The sequence below is a fragment of the Equus asinus genome, chromosome 10, assembly GCF_041296235.1.
Source record: "Equus asinus isolate D_3611 breed Donkey chromosome 10, EquAss-T2T_v2, whole genome shotgun sequence".
NCBI classification, from domain to species: domain Eukaryota; kingdom Metazoa; phylum Chordata; class Mammalia; order Perissodactyla; family Equidae; genus Equus; species Equus asinus.
This window is the reverse complement of record NC_091799.1, coordinates 78,010,240-78,025,045: the sequence shown is the minus strand read 5'-3', so window position 1 is coordinate 78,025,045 and position 14,806 is coordinate 78,010,240. Positions and strand designations below refer to the sequence as shown.

The 14,806-nt window shown below is 40.3% G+C and overlaps 1 long non-coding RNA gene across 3 annotated transcripts in view; it reads right to left on the bottom strand.

Annotated features, from left to right (window-relative positions):
• LOC106824690 (uncharacterized) overlaps positions 1 to 14,806 on the bottom strand; it is a 190,290-nt gene that overhangs the window by 117,222 nt on the left and 58,262 nt on the right. The window contains exon 6 of one of the 3 annotated variants that reach the window (XR_011506499.1): positions 4,210 to 5,710. The exons of the other annotated variants lie outside the window; for them this stretch is intronic. This is a non-coding gene — a long non-coding RNA (uncharacterized lncRNA). Of the gene's footprint in view, positions 1 to 4,209; positions 5,711 to 14,806 lie in introns of those variants that run through there. 3 annotated transcript variants of the gene reach the window in all.

Genomic DNA, 14,806 nt, shown 5'->3' with positions numbered 1-14,806 from the left:
GACATAGTAAAGCAGATTTTTTAATGATGGCAGACAAAGAATCAGGAAGGCTCTGATTTTCCACTGCTGAGCTGAGATAATGCCATTAGTCATAGCTGTTTTTCTCGGCATTGGTATCAGAGCACATAGACCAAGAGTTACACTTTGCATATGAGGGGATCCTACTTGCCAAAAATGAATTCATCAAAAATTTCCTTCCAGGACTCAGAAAACGTGACAGTACTGAGTGTCATATAGACGTGAGGCCAGCCTGCACAGCCGGCCAGATGACTGGGGCTGCCTGGCTGGTGTCATGTAAAGAGCACCCACAGGCCCCTTGCCTAGTAATTTTCTTCCGTTAGCCTGCTTCAGTGCCGAAAATCCCCACCATTAGTCACAACTTTGAGTTAAGGCCTTGGAAGATGGTCTCTAGATGCTCCATTAGGCAGAGAGGGATTTTACATCAAAACATTTGCCTTCATTACCATGTTGGGAGAATAATTTTCTCAAACAATAATGATGATACTCGCAATCTATTATTGAGCACTTTACACACTGCTGAGTGCTTCTTCATTTCATCCACACCATCCCCCATGTTTACAGGGATAAATGTAGTTTAATAAGAGTGAGAGGTCACACAACCCTAAGTAGATTCAAATCCAGATCTGCTGATTCTAGATTCTCCCTCTTTTTTTTTTTTTTTTAGGTACAACTTACACCCAGGGAAATGTAAGATCTTAAATGCACAGCTCAATGAATGTTTACATCGGCATACCCTCATACAATCACCACTCAGACCAAGATAGAGGCCATTTCCAGGACCCAGGAGGCTCCCTCGTGTCCTCCCCCTGCACCCCCCCCCCCCACACACACACAAAGGGAACAGAACCTTAATGCTTAACTGGTGCCTATGTGAAGGGAAATGGTAGCCCAGGCAAGCCCGGGGAGAAACGGTCCAAGACAAAATTATTGGGAGGGGAAGGGAGAGGGAGTCAACCTGAGAGAACAGCCTCTGGGAAAAACAAGAGCTTGTCCTCAGGTGCCACCAGGCCCGGCAACACACCCAGCTACCTCCCAGGTGGCTGTGACAATCAGCAGCATCTCCAAAGCATGAAGATGTCAGTGTGCAGAGACCACTGCAGGAGCGTAAGTCCTGCATATCAAGCAGTGCTGGTCTCTTCCACTGCCAGGAATCCCAGTTTCTAACAAGAAACAGAATGCTGACAAATGAAAAGGAGATGTGTTTGCTGGCACAGAGTCCACGGAGTGGGAAGACAGGCCAACCCAGGGCTCCCACAGGAAGTTTCAAACCCACTTTCTAATTCTTAGTTTAGCTCTCATCAACTCTTCCCAGATCCAATGTTGTGTTTTTACTTTGCTACATTTAAGTCGAACTTCTATTGTCTTTCTGTCTGCCCTCCAGTTCAGGATGCTAGTCTGGAATTGTGTAACCTCCTCTGGCTTCGGTACAGCATTAATTGCACTCTCTTTAAGAGAGCTCTTCTGCAAGCTGGGAAGTGTTGACTGGCAGCTTGTATTTGATAATTTTTATCAGTTCTTCCTTAACTATGCATCACTCTGTCTCCAGATCTGAAGTCCTAAATAGTTGGCAGGCTTAAGAGACACACCTCAGGAAAGCCCTGTGACTCAAACTAAAGGGCAACTACAGACAACAATTAAAAGCTATGTATGTAGGTTACTGCTGATGGGAAAGGAGGAGTAAGATTGCAAAAGGAGAGAAGGCTGAAGAGAGAGAGAGGAAAAAGGAGAATGAAGAGTGGAAGGAGAGAGGAAGAAGGGAAAAGGAGAAGGAGAAAAGAAGAGCACAAGAGTGAGAAAGAGAGGAGATAGTGAAAAGATAAGGAAGGAGGAGAGGAGAGAGGAAGGGAAATAGAATAGCCGAGACAGGAGTGAGTAGAGGTCATTCAGACATTCAGGATGAGAGGAGTCTATAATACAAGCAAAATGGACTTTTGAAGGCTTAATTATCTATGTCAATTGTTGACAATAACCAAATAGCTAAATACCGCCAAACGTCTACTTCAGTGGGTGCCTATAGAAAACTAGACACTAAACATTGCAAATATTAAATATTCTGCTCTGTGATGTTCATAAATGCATTTATACTTAGCTGCTAATGGGGTGACTATATAGAGAGATCTGGAAATAGGCTCAACCCTTGTCAGTCATGTCCCATTTTACACATCTGAGAAATTATTACAGATGGGAGAAAGTGGAGCAAACAGAGCCAGTTTGGGGCTGCCCACTCTCTTTACAACTTCAATGGGAGAGACTTCCTTAGCTGTAATCAACTATGTTAGGACTGGTCACTGAATTTTCAGAACATTCTAGCTAAGAAATCAGGGAAGCGTGTAATGCTTCTTGAAAAAGTTCTACCTAAACTGTTTAAAATTTTTGTTTAATGTTTATAGGGGGTGAAACCTCGATTAAAACAGAGCTCCCAGAATGGTACATCCCTGCCCCCACCCCTCCAGGAGTTCTAGAGAAACCAAGTTTTTCTGAATACATTTGTCATCAAAGCTGGAGAAGCCTTCAGAGATCTGCTAAGCTGTGGGTCTGTTTGGTTCGGTTTTGGGGGCCATAGAACATTTCATTTCTTAGCACTTACTTACCATTCGATAACATCCCTTACTAGTCAAAGATTCCTGAAGTTCAAAAAATTATACCTCTGCAAATAAAGAAACTTATTTTAAAGCACATAAAAATAGTGGTTTAAATATATAATATAATATATAGTGATATTCTATTCACATTTTTCCTAAATTTATAAACATAGATGTGCTGATAGTCATCATACGAAAGTTGGCATTCTGAATTTAGTAATCTAGGCTCAAATCTTAGAAAACCTGTTTAAAGAAACCATCTTAGTAAACTAGAAATACTAGAAATTAGATGACTTTAGTTTTAGTACTTTTTCTTGCACTAAATGGGGATTATTCTTAGAGTAAGTCATGTATTTATTTACTTGTTAATTCCAGAAATATTTTGTTGAGCACTTAGCATCTACTAATCTCTGAGAATAGAGAGAGGAGAGGCTCATTGGCACCATCCTGTACTTTCTCATAGAATGTAACTAAATTGTACATAACTATTTCAAACCTTACTTATGTAATATCTATCGCCTCGCATTAGACTATAAATTCCACGAGTTGTGACTGTGCTATTGTTCACCTTCCTTTCTCCGTCAGCTAGTCCAAGACATGACTCATGGGATTTACTCAGAAAATATTCATCAATGAATGAGTTTATCACGTTAACATTTATATATCAATTACGTCCACTATCTCATTTAATCCTCACAGCAACCCTATGAGGTCGGTCCTATTCTCCCCACTTTACAGCTGGGGAAACTGAGAAAAAGAGAAAGAAGAAACTTGCCAAAGGTCGCATCGCATAACTGGAATTCAAATGCAGGCAGTCTGACGCCTGAATCCATGTTCTTCTCCCCTTACTATACTGCTGAAGAACGTATCAATGAATAAGTGAATTAATGAATGAGTAAATTTAAGTAGTTCACAGGCTCTGAGCTTTAGGATCATTAATTGCAATATGAGGATGTTTTACAGTGCTCCAAAACTTTTTCACCAAAGTGTAGAACAAGTTCTTTTAACTAGTCACTTTACCAGAGCATCATCAGGCATGCTCTGTTTGTTATTTATAATGTACTATCTCGTGGACAGGAATGGTTGAGGCTGGTGGCCCCTATACTCTCTAGCATGCCCTTGCGTTTCTGTTCTTGCCACTTGGGTTGTATCATTCCCAAATTTGTTTGTGCCTTTTGCACTTATTACCATCACAGAATTTAATTAAATATTATTTAAATGCATAGAATATTATTAAAAAAAGAAGTAGAGCTGTTGTTTCTATGAAAACTATAGTGATTAGGAGGTAGATATGCAAGGATGGATTCTTGTCTTCTTGTTTGAAATCTTTTAAAATAAATAGGAAATGCTGAAAAGGTAAGTTAAAAGCTTTGGGAATATTTGATTAAGGCAAGTCACTTGCATTTGAGAATTGCTTCCAAATAATGTGTGGAAGAGACAACGGTGAAAGAACTGTAAACCCCTTGAATGACTTTTCACTCAGATGACTTTGCCGATGGCTTTAGATTCTGACATAGAGAAAACGCTTAGGAATATTAGATGATAAGAAACGCCAATCAATGGACCCATTCTCACAGAAGTCCACTTATACAGACATCAAAACATAAGGGAATGAATACACACTTGTATTTTAAGATAAAATAAAACACTTCAGGCAAGTGTATATCATTTTCTGGGATTCCTCCATTTAGTCACCATTTTGGTGGGTACACAAGGGTTGTAAGAAATTTCTTCGAAGTTTTGTGTCTCATCTTAAAGTTTACATGAACTTTGCACCTCATTTTGTGGTGAATGTTAATACTAGTCACAAAATATTTCTAATTCTTCTGGGCACATAGTAGGATTGTACTTCTCTGCCCCTCTTTGATGATAGGTGGGCCTATATAACATGCTTTGGCCAGTGAAGTGTGTGTGGAAAACACATGTGCCACTTCCAGGTGGGTGCATTAAGATCTAGTCCCTGAATTACTCTCGCTGTCTTTGCCTCCCCTAAGACAAGAGGCAAACTTCTACGGAGATTCTACTTCATCAGTCTGGATCCTGGAATGGGGACAACACGGAACACAGGCCGCAGCGACCCTCATGGACATGCCATATGAATGAAAAATAAGCATTGCTGTTTTAAATCACTGAGATTGGAAATATCTTTTATCAAACCATAATCTAATCTATCCTAACACATATTCCGTGATACATCTGTACTTGTCTAAATATGTAAATGAGTCCTCTTCCCAACTGGAAGATACACTCGGCACTCTAGAGAGACACACCACATTTATCCAGTGACTTTGTGTACTGCCTACACTTTTCTCCCACGGGAGAAGCACAGAACCAGCTGTCTCTGGGGTCCCTCCAAATGCTAATACTGTGTCATGCTATGTATGAGGAAAGAACAGGAACCCATGAAGCTTGTGCCATGTCACTTAACTAAACCAAATAAAATTAAATTAATTTGATTGGAGAGCTGTTATATCTGATTGTGGAACAATTGATTAGATTTCCATAGAGTCAATTTGATTTAGTTGTTATTGTTTCAGTTGTCTTAATGAGAGAATTGGATTGCACCATGATCCAATTGATTGTTTTGGCAATTGGCCTGCCAACTTTTGGCCATTGAGCCAGCACCACAGTTTGACCTTAGGACAGGATGTGAAATTAATTCACCTGAATGCTGAATTCATGCATTTTTCTCCTGCAAGCTGCTATGTGTCAAGTATTGTCATATAAAGAAAAATATTTATCAGCTATAAATATTTAAAATGCACAGTCTCCCCTGTATACATGTCACACAAAAAGGTCTAAATATTTTATGGTGCTATAAACTTTGATTGGTTCAAGCTTCAATTTTGAACTCTGTGCAGACCTCTACTTCCTTGCAGGGCTTCATTCCAACATTCCTTAGGGTCAAAAATTGATCATTCCTGGGGCTGGTCCGGTGACATAGAAGTTAAGTTTGCATGCTCTGCTTTGGTGCTTTTTTGTGGTTTGCAGGTTCAGATCCTGGGCGCAGACCTACACACTGCACATCAAGCCATGCTGTGATGGCATCCTACATACAAAAGAAAGGAAGATTGGCACGGAAGTCAGCTCAGGGACAATCTTCCTCACTAAAAAGAAAAAGAAAAAAAAAAGATCATTCCCTGCCCTTAAAAACAACTGATTCTGATTCCATCAATTCAAAATGAAACTACTTATGCAGTGATGGAAGAACAGACTCTAGGCTCCGGGAGACCAGTGACTTGTGTATTCTATTCATTATTGTGTGCACTGAAACAATGCCTGGGCTTGTTGTAGGTACTTAAAGATATTGGATAAATAAATGAATGAACAATTAAGTAATGATTGAGAAGCACTGATAGTCTTTTATTTCAGCTACTTTCCAGAAGTGAAGGAAGTGCTCTTTAACATATGAAGCAATATAGCTTCATGGTTAAGTGCTTTGGCTAGCAGTTAGTTGAGCCTGATTTCTGATTTTGCCATTGTGGCAGATTGCATTTTCCAAAGATGGTCACAGTGATATCTCCTGTTCCACACACTCTTTCACGATATGAACTTCCCACTCCCCCTCAATGGGGCAGTCAATTTCTCTACTCTATTGGGTCTGAGTGAACCCTGTGATTGTTTTGAGCAATATAATTTAGCAGAACTGATGATGCACCGATTACAGACATAGCCCTTAACTGATCTGGCAGTTTCTGCTTACTGCCTCTTGGAAGCCAGCCACCAGGTGAAGAGTGCAATCCTCTGAGACATCAGAGTTCTGGGTGGCTTACTGCATGGGTGATGAAAACACACAGAAAGGATACATTTTGAGAGAAAATAAGATGGATTCATTATTGGACATGTTGAATTTTCTCTGCCGCTAGGACACACAATTTTGGTAGGCAGTTGGCTACAGAGGTTTGAAACTCAAAAGAGAGGTTAAGATATCTATATTGAAGATATAGACTTAGGAGTCAACAGCAAACAGATAATAACTGGAAACATGGACACATGTAAGATTATCTTAAAAAAAAAAAAAGCACAGGGGCTGGCCCAGTGGCGCAGTGGTTAAGTTCACACACTCCGCTTCAGCAGCCCAGGGTTCACCAGTTCAGATCCCAGGCACGGAACTACCCACTGCTTGTCAAGCCATGCTGAGGCAGGTGTCCCACGTCTAAAATAGAGGAAGATGGGCACAGATGTTAGCTGAGGGCCAATCTTCCTCAGCAAAAAGAGGAGGCTTGGTGGTGGATGTTAGCTCAGGACTAATCTTCCTAAAAAAAAAAAAAAAAAGCATATAGGGTGAGAAAAGAAAGTGGGCTTGGGACATAAATATGAGAAACACCATCATTTAAGGAAAGCACAGAGAAAGCCCAACCACAAAAGAGATTGAGAACAGAGGGTCCAGAAAGGTAGATGGAAATCCAGGAGAGTTCAGGATCACAGATGCTAAGGGAAAGGGCTTCGGGAAAGAAGGTGTGGTCAATTGGGGCAAATGCTGCTGAGATGTCAAGAGAGTTGAGGACAGGTCTATTTGGGAAGATTGAAAAGCTAAAGTCTCTATCTTCCAGACTCCCTTGCAGCTAGGGCTTTAGATCTGAGTGAGGTTTCAGCAGTTAGATGAACTTGCTTTAGATTTGGAAAGTGAAACTGAACAATCTTTCTGGAGCTCTTGGCTGTTTCCACGCCCTTTGGTGATACATTTATGAAAGCTATAACTGAGTTCTGCTTCTAGAGAACACACTAGCCAACAAGGACCTGGTTATTAAGCCCATCAAAAGCCAAACCAAATGGTCTAAAATGCTTTTTAGAAGATAGTGTGGATTTAAGGTAACAACAAATGCTACCAAATGCAGGTCCACAGAGTGACTTGTAAACAGGGTTTCAGATCTGGCCATGCCACATAAAGACGTTCCAGAGTGTCATCATTAAATTCAAATAACAAGACCCAGTTAAGTCGTGAAACATGCCAGTTTGCATTAACCCCCTCTTGCTGTAACCAGAGCTGAATATGGAGAAGCAAGATGGGGAGAAGGAATGTTTGAAGAGCAGGCATGCAGACACCCAGCCCAAGTGATGCAAGAGTGTTTTGGGCTATGGAGATGCTAAAGCAACAGATAGACCTGTAAGAGAACAGTAAACAGATTCAGGCTGGCTTCTGCTGTGCATTGAAGAATTCCCACAGACAGCTGAGAAGGTATCAAGTTCAGCAGATAGTGGTTGCTGCCTGGAGCTAAAGGCTTATGCTCACTGGTATGGTGTATAAATTACTTCTGACTAATATCAGACTTGTCAGTTGGTATAAATGGTGACAGTTTTAGAAAGAAACCTAGAATTTATCAAGTCTTTCCCATTTAGCATCTCTCTTCCACAACTTTCTCCTGAGGGAGATAGGAAAAGGAATAATCTCATTTCTCCTTGGGCTAAATTGTGGCAAGGCAAGGCTGAAGAATTTCCTAAGGTCATTAGAAGAAGTAATCTTAAGACCTATGTAAGATGCTAAATAATTCTGAAGAGACATCCCAAATACACAGTTGTTACAGTTTTTAAAGGACTCTATCTCATTTCATTCTTGTCGCACCCCTATAAGGAAAACAAGGCAAGTGTTCCCATTTATTTCCACTTTACAGATGAGGAAACTGAGATCCTAGGGAGTTTGACCTAACCAGTTCATATCACTAAAAGCAGCAGAGCAAAAGCAGAACCTTGGTTTTCTGTCTCCTGGTCTTTTGGTGAATACCGTAGGTTAAGATTAGCTACAAGGCAGCTTGATCTTCAAAATTTCGGGCTTGCACAATTATGGAGCCTATAAAATCCATGGAAAGTAACAAAAAAACACATCCTGGGATAGCCTGGGACTTCAAGGTCAAGAGAAAAATTCAGCAAGAACAAATTAAGCTTGTTCTAACCAAGCTGTGTAACAGCTAATTTGATATGCTGAGAAAATGGTAATATGCAAAGATAGGACTGTAGTTAATGGTTCGGCATTGATTATTGCCAAATGTCAGTTAAAATGACCTCAGAGTCTTTGTAACCCAAGTTTTCCCAGTCTGGTGTGAGGCGGGTCCAGAGGCTCAAGAGGGTCACAGTGTTCATAAGAAAGTGGCCAATGCTATTCCATCCTTCCACTCTGTGAGGCCAATCTCACCTTGTCCCTTGAAACTGAAATACGGTGCAGCCCAGCTATGAAGGATGTGCGCTCATTTTCCACTACTTTTCCTTTGTTTCCATCAGAGACCAGAGTTTTGGCATCTTTATCGTTGTCATTAATTTTAGTTATGTTCTGAACATGGAGCAAGGAGGTCTTCAAGGCTACGGGTGACTGACAGTGTTTAGACAAGTCCAATTAAATTTCTTATGTTTGGAGAATCTTGGGAAGATAAATAAATCACTGAAACTTTCGTTATGAAAACGGCCATTTGGCAATGGCCATGTTTCTCCTGGGAAAGGAAGAAGATTTATGTCAGGAGGAGGGGTACAGCCAGTTAAGCATACCCTGCCAGGGGGAGCATTCCTATCATGGAATGAACTGAACGAAGCATCCAGTTCATCTCTGTTGCTGTGTGTCACTGTCCTCAGACCCCCTTTCTGGCTTTTTTCTTGGTAAAGCTGTGAACTGAGTGTACTTCCTTCACTCACGTTCTTTAGACAGGCTTGTGGGGAGTAGGCAGTGCCCAAATGATCAATAATACTTTGGCAAACATATCTGAATCCTGCAGTCTGATTCCCAGGCCTCCCACTAACCCCTGTTCTGCCCTGAAAGTGCCTGGCATCTCCCAGGACTGCTTCCACCCCAGGTCAAGCCCTGATACAACTGAACCTGAAAGCGGTTTTTGAGTTCTTTTGGAATTCTCACCTGGAGCAGTAGCCATCTTGCCCTGTCCCTTGCTCCTGTTCTCTCCCTGCACCCCAATAGCATCTGCAAATGATGCTTATGAAGATCTCAGAGGTTGTTGGGAAGATCAAGGAAATTCACATACAGACTAATTATTAAATGGTATTGAGGAATTACCGTTAAGTTTATTAATTCCATGGTGGTTACATAAATTTTTTAAAAATGCGTATAAGTTGAAGATACATCCTGAAGCACTTACAGATGAAATGGCATAATGCCTGAATTTTCTTTTAAATATTTTGGGGAAAAAAGGGGGAAGGGACATATCAGTTAGGATCCTGTCTGGAGACAGAAACCACAGCATTTATTGTAACAGAGAATTTAACGTAAAGAATTATTAACCAGGTCACTGAAAGGTGAAAAGAGAACCTAATGTTCTCTTTTTATGGAAGTTGCCACTGCAGGAAGTAGTTACCACCAGAGGGATGGGGAACAAAGGGTGGGGTCACCATTATCAAAACCTAGAGGCTTGGGGGAGGGGCCCAATCAGCTGGACACAGACATTTGAGAAGAGTGTTAGAGTCTCCAAGCTTGAGGGGGCTCTAAAGGCGCAGGACCCCACCTCCAGAGAGTGCTCTGGCCACTGGGGCTGGAGTCTTTGAGAAAGGCTGTGAGGCTGGTTACGTGAGTGTTAGAAAAACTGCAGCTAGCTGCTACTGTTACTCTGGAAAGGGAGTGCCAGGGTAAAGCAGCAATGGGGGGCTTAGGGATGTTAACAGGAAGCCAACAGGAAGAGGCAAGTCTCTTCTCCCTCTTCCAGCCTCAGTCTCCCCATAGCACCCACCCTTGGCAGAGCCCAACAGGGAGCCAGTCGGTGAAACAGAAATGAGGTTGGAAGGCCCTAGCTCCCAGCATCCCAAAGAGAACAGAGGTGGATGGGTTCGGAGCTGAGATCGTAGCTGAACAACTGGCGTGAGGGGGATACACAAAACAAGATGGCACCCAGAGGTCAACTGTTGAAACTGGGTGATGCATGCATGAGGGTTGATATACTATTCCCTCTACTTTTGTATATGCTCAAAAAGTTCTATAATATGAAGTTAAGATAAAAAGGGAGTTGACAGTCTCACTTAAAAAAAATCTTTTAAACTGTTGGTGTTGGTATTATTAATAGTCATGTATTGCTTGACGATGGGGATACATTCTGAGAAATAAGTTAACAACTTTTGATGGAAAGTTCGGATGGAACTACTAAGTTCCATCATTGTAAGAACATCACAGAATGTACTTGCACAAACCTAGATGGTACAGCCTACTACACACCTAGACTATGTGGTACTAATCTAAAGGCACCACCCTCGTATATGAAATGTGTCGTTCATGGAAACACCATTATGCAGTACATAACTGTATATCAAAAATATCAAAATGATTTTAAGGAAAATCAAAACTTTGAAAAAAATTTTACAATTCTGCTATTCACAAAACACCAAATTTGGGGGGTTTTTTTCCTTCATTTTTAACAGCATTTTTAAGATTTGCTTTATTAAGAATCTCAAACCCCAGGGGTAACTGGCCCGCTCAGTACACTGAGAGTTCAGTTTAACTTCTCCACTCTTTCTCTATAGTCACTTTTCTACTTTAAGACAGAGTGAGTTCTTGGCTTCCAACTCCACTTAAGGATATGACCTAGCTCATTGTCAGGGTGCCAAAACTATATATATATATATATATATATATATATACATGTATATATCCCTTTAAGTTTTTTCCATATATCTTTTCTTCCATTCCTCTCATCATTCCTACTATCTTATTGAATGCCCTCCAGTTAGTCCCTGGACACAGCATAATCCACAGGGTTTAGTGGAATCATGAAGAAAGGCTATTCCTAGAAATGACCTGTTAGCCCAAATAGTGCTCTCTGTGTCTCGCAGGCCAAGGTGGAGCATTTCATTCTTCTTCCCAGGCTACAGGCTGCCTCTAGACCCAACATGTAAATGGTCCTACAATGGATTGGGTGGCAACTGGAAGAAGATGAATGATTCCAGACAAACTCCTACCCCACCAAATTTAACAGTTTAATGTTTTAGAAAGAATGCCCTTGCCAAAATGTAGAGAATGGATTAAAGAGAAGCAAGACTGAGGCCAAGGAGAAAAGTCAGGATTTTGAAGCAATAATCCAGGCAAAAGTGGACGATAACCTGAAAAAAGAGAATGGCAACGATGGAAAGAACTGAAAGTGTCTGAGAAATATTAAGGAGATGGAATGGACAGTACTTGAACATGGCTTGGATGTGGAGCTGCGAGGTAGAAAGAAAAGTCAAAAATGACTTCTACATTCCTTGTTTGTACCATTGGGTAAGTGGGTGATGCTCTCATTCACCGAGAAAGAAAATGCAGGGAAAGAACTGGAGGGAGGAGATGTCAAGTTTGTTTTGGAGACACTTGAACAAGAAGATTCTGAGGGATAGCCAAGTGAGGTATACAATAAACAGTTGGGTATCTAATCCTGGAGCTCAGGTTTTGAAGGATCTGGGATGAAGATATAGATGGAGAGTTATCTTTTGGTTTTCATAATTGCATCTGTTTTTAATTCCACAAAAATACATGAATATATTTGGGTTGTAACAAACTCAAACAGCACACATTAATTAAAGTATCTTTTGAATACCTTCCTCCCACCCTAGACCCTCCCTAAAAGCAACTTTTATTGTCATTTCACCTATACTCTTCCAGAACTTTTTCTCTGTCTTTACAAACACATATGAATTTATAGAACTATGTGTTGTTGTTTATTTACCTGAAAGGTATTGGACTGCCTTAAGTCAGATTCTCCAGGAAATAGACTCTGAGATGAAGATTTGCATGCAGGACATTTAGTAGGGCAATGAATTGCTAGAACACTGGAAAGGGAGTAAGGGAGCACGGTTGGGCAGAAGAACAAGTTGAACTGTAATGCAAATACAGTTGATGTCTCAGCCAGTCTCATGGGAACTCAAAAACTCCGATAGGCCTTCAGAGTTGACCAAGTTGAGGCAGGGGGACTGGGTCATTGTACCCTCACATTAACCAGTCAATGAATGAGAGCTGCCTCTGAGGAGAGAATGTATTTTAGAAAACATGGCTCCCTTTATCTGAGGGCAATTCCTAGAGAGACTCTGCAGTGATCCTTCAGCAGCCAGTGCTCCTGGCAGCTGGAGAAATGAGTACATTGATCCTGAAGGAGGACCTGGGAGGCACACCACACCATCCATTATACAGGCTATATATACAGTTCTGAAACTTGCTTTTAAAGCTAAGAGTATGTCCTGAAAATCTATCCTTTTTAGAAGTTAGATTGATCTTGTTCTTTTTAATGGCTACATAGTATTCTGGAGGATGATGTATGACAGTCTCTTTAATCAACCTCTTGTTGATTGACATTGAAGTCATTTACAACTCTTTACTGTTAGAAACACCACCATGGGTCAAATAGATTTCCAGCTTCTGGTAATGATGGAGTAAGTCCCTACCAGAGGATGTACTTTCCCCTTCAGAAACAATGATATAACCTGGATATAATACAAAAGCAACTACCTGAAGTCACTGGAGAGTGAACAGAAAGAGAAAGACTCTTGTGGGGAGTAAATGCTTGGAGGAGAGGAGTGCTATGATGTAAGTTCCCCATTTCTGTGGCTTTTATTCTGGGATTAATGCAGTCCATTTGGCATTTGGCAGCCTAGTGGTAAGGGCACTGATGGAAAAACCCAGACTCTTTCTGTTTAGCAGAATCAGGAAAGCAAAGCTGGGAAACTGTTACTAAAGTGAGTGGAGGAATCCTAGAAGGGAAGAGAAAGGAGACACAGAAAGAATCCTTAAATGTTGTCTATGCACGTCTCAGGCTGACCTCTGAACCATGTATGCATGGAACAGAGTAAAGCAGCTCAGCTAAAGCAAATGATTTGAATCAGGAACAGAGCTGCTGCTCAAAGAAAAAGACTTTTCAGTCCAAGTCTAGCCAAGAAAATTGCCTGTCATAGCAAAGGAACACACATTAGAGAAAAGTAACAGAAACCAGAATTTTCATAACTTTATGTTCATAATATACATGATACATTCAAAAATAACTTGACATATGAAGAATCAAGAAAATGGAGTACATTCTCAAGAGAACAGAAACTGAACTACATCTGACCCTGAGATGAACCAGATGTCAAAACTAACAGATAAGAATGTTAAAGCAGCTATTCTAACTATCCTTGATAGAGTAAAGCAAAAATGCTCTTGATGAATGAAAACATAGGAAAACATGTCAGAGATATTTAAACAATAAAAAAAAAATCCAAGTGGAAATTCTAAAACCTAAAAATACAATAGCTGAAAATTTTAAATTATTGGGTGAACTTAGTAACCAAATGAAAATGTAAAAAAAAAAAAAAAGACAGACAGAAAGTGAACTTGAAAATAAATCAATGAAATGATCTAAGTAGAAGAACAGACAGAAAAAAGATTGACAAAATGAACAAGGGATCTCTCAGATAATATCATATGGTTCAAAATACAGTCAATTTCAGAAGAAGAAAGAAAGAATAGGGTAGAAAGAAATATTTGAAGTAATAATGGCCAGAAGTTTCCCAAATTTGTTGAAAAACAAAAATCTACAGATTCAAGATGTTTTGTCAACACCAACTAGAATAGACATGAAGACTCTCACATTGAAATACATCATAGTCAGACTGTTGAGCCAAAGAGAAAGAAAAAACATTGAAAACGGTAAATTAAAAATGAGATATTTCATACAGGAAATAGGGAACAGAATCCAATTAAGAAATGAATTCTCATCAGAAAACATGGAGGCCAGAAGAGAGTGGAACAACATCTTTAAAGTGATGAAAGAAAAAAAACTTATCAACCCAGAATATCGTATCCAGTAAAAATATTCTTCGAAGATCAAGGCAAAATGAAAACAATTTCAGACAAAAGAGAACTAAGAATTCATTTCCAGCAGATCTGCACTGTAAGAAATGCTAAGGGGGGCGGTGGCAGGGGCCAACCTGGTGGCGCAGCAGTTAAGTTTGCATGCTCTGCTTTGGCAGCCCAGGGTTTACTGGTTTGGATCCCGTGTGTGGACATGGCACTGCTTGTCAAGTCATGTTGTGGCAGGCATCCCACATATAAAGCAGAGGAAGTTGGCTCAGGGCCAGTCTTCCTCAGCAAAAAGAGGAGGATTGGCAGCAAATGTTAGCTAAAGGCTAACCTTCCTCAAAAAAAAAAAACCTAATTAATTAAATTAGATTTAAAAAAGAAATACTAAGGGAAGTTACTTAGGCTGAAGGGAAAAGATTCTAGATAGAAATTTGGATCTTCAGAAATGAATGAAGAACATCAGAAATGGTAAAAAAAA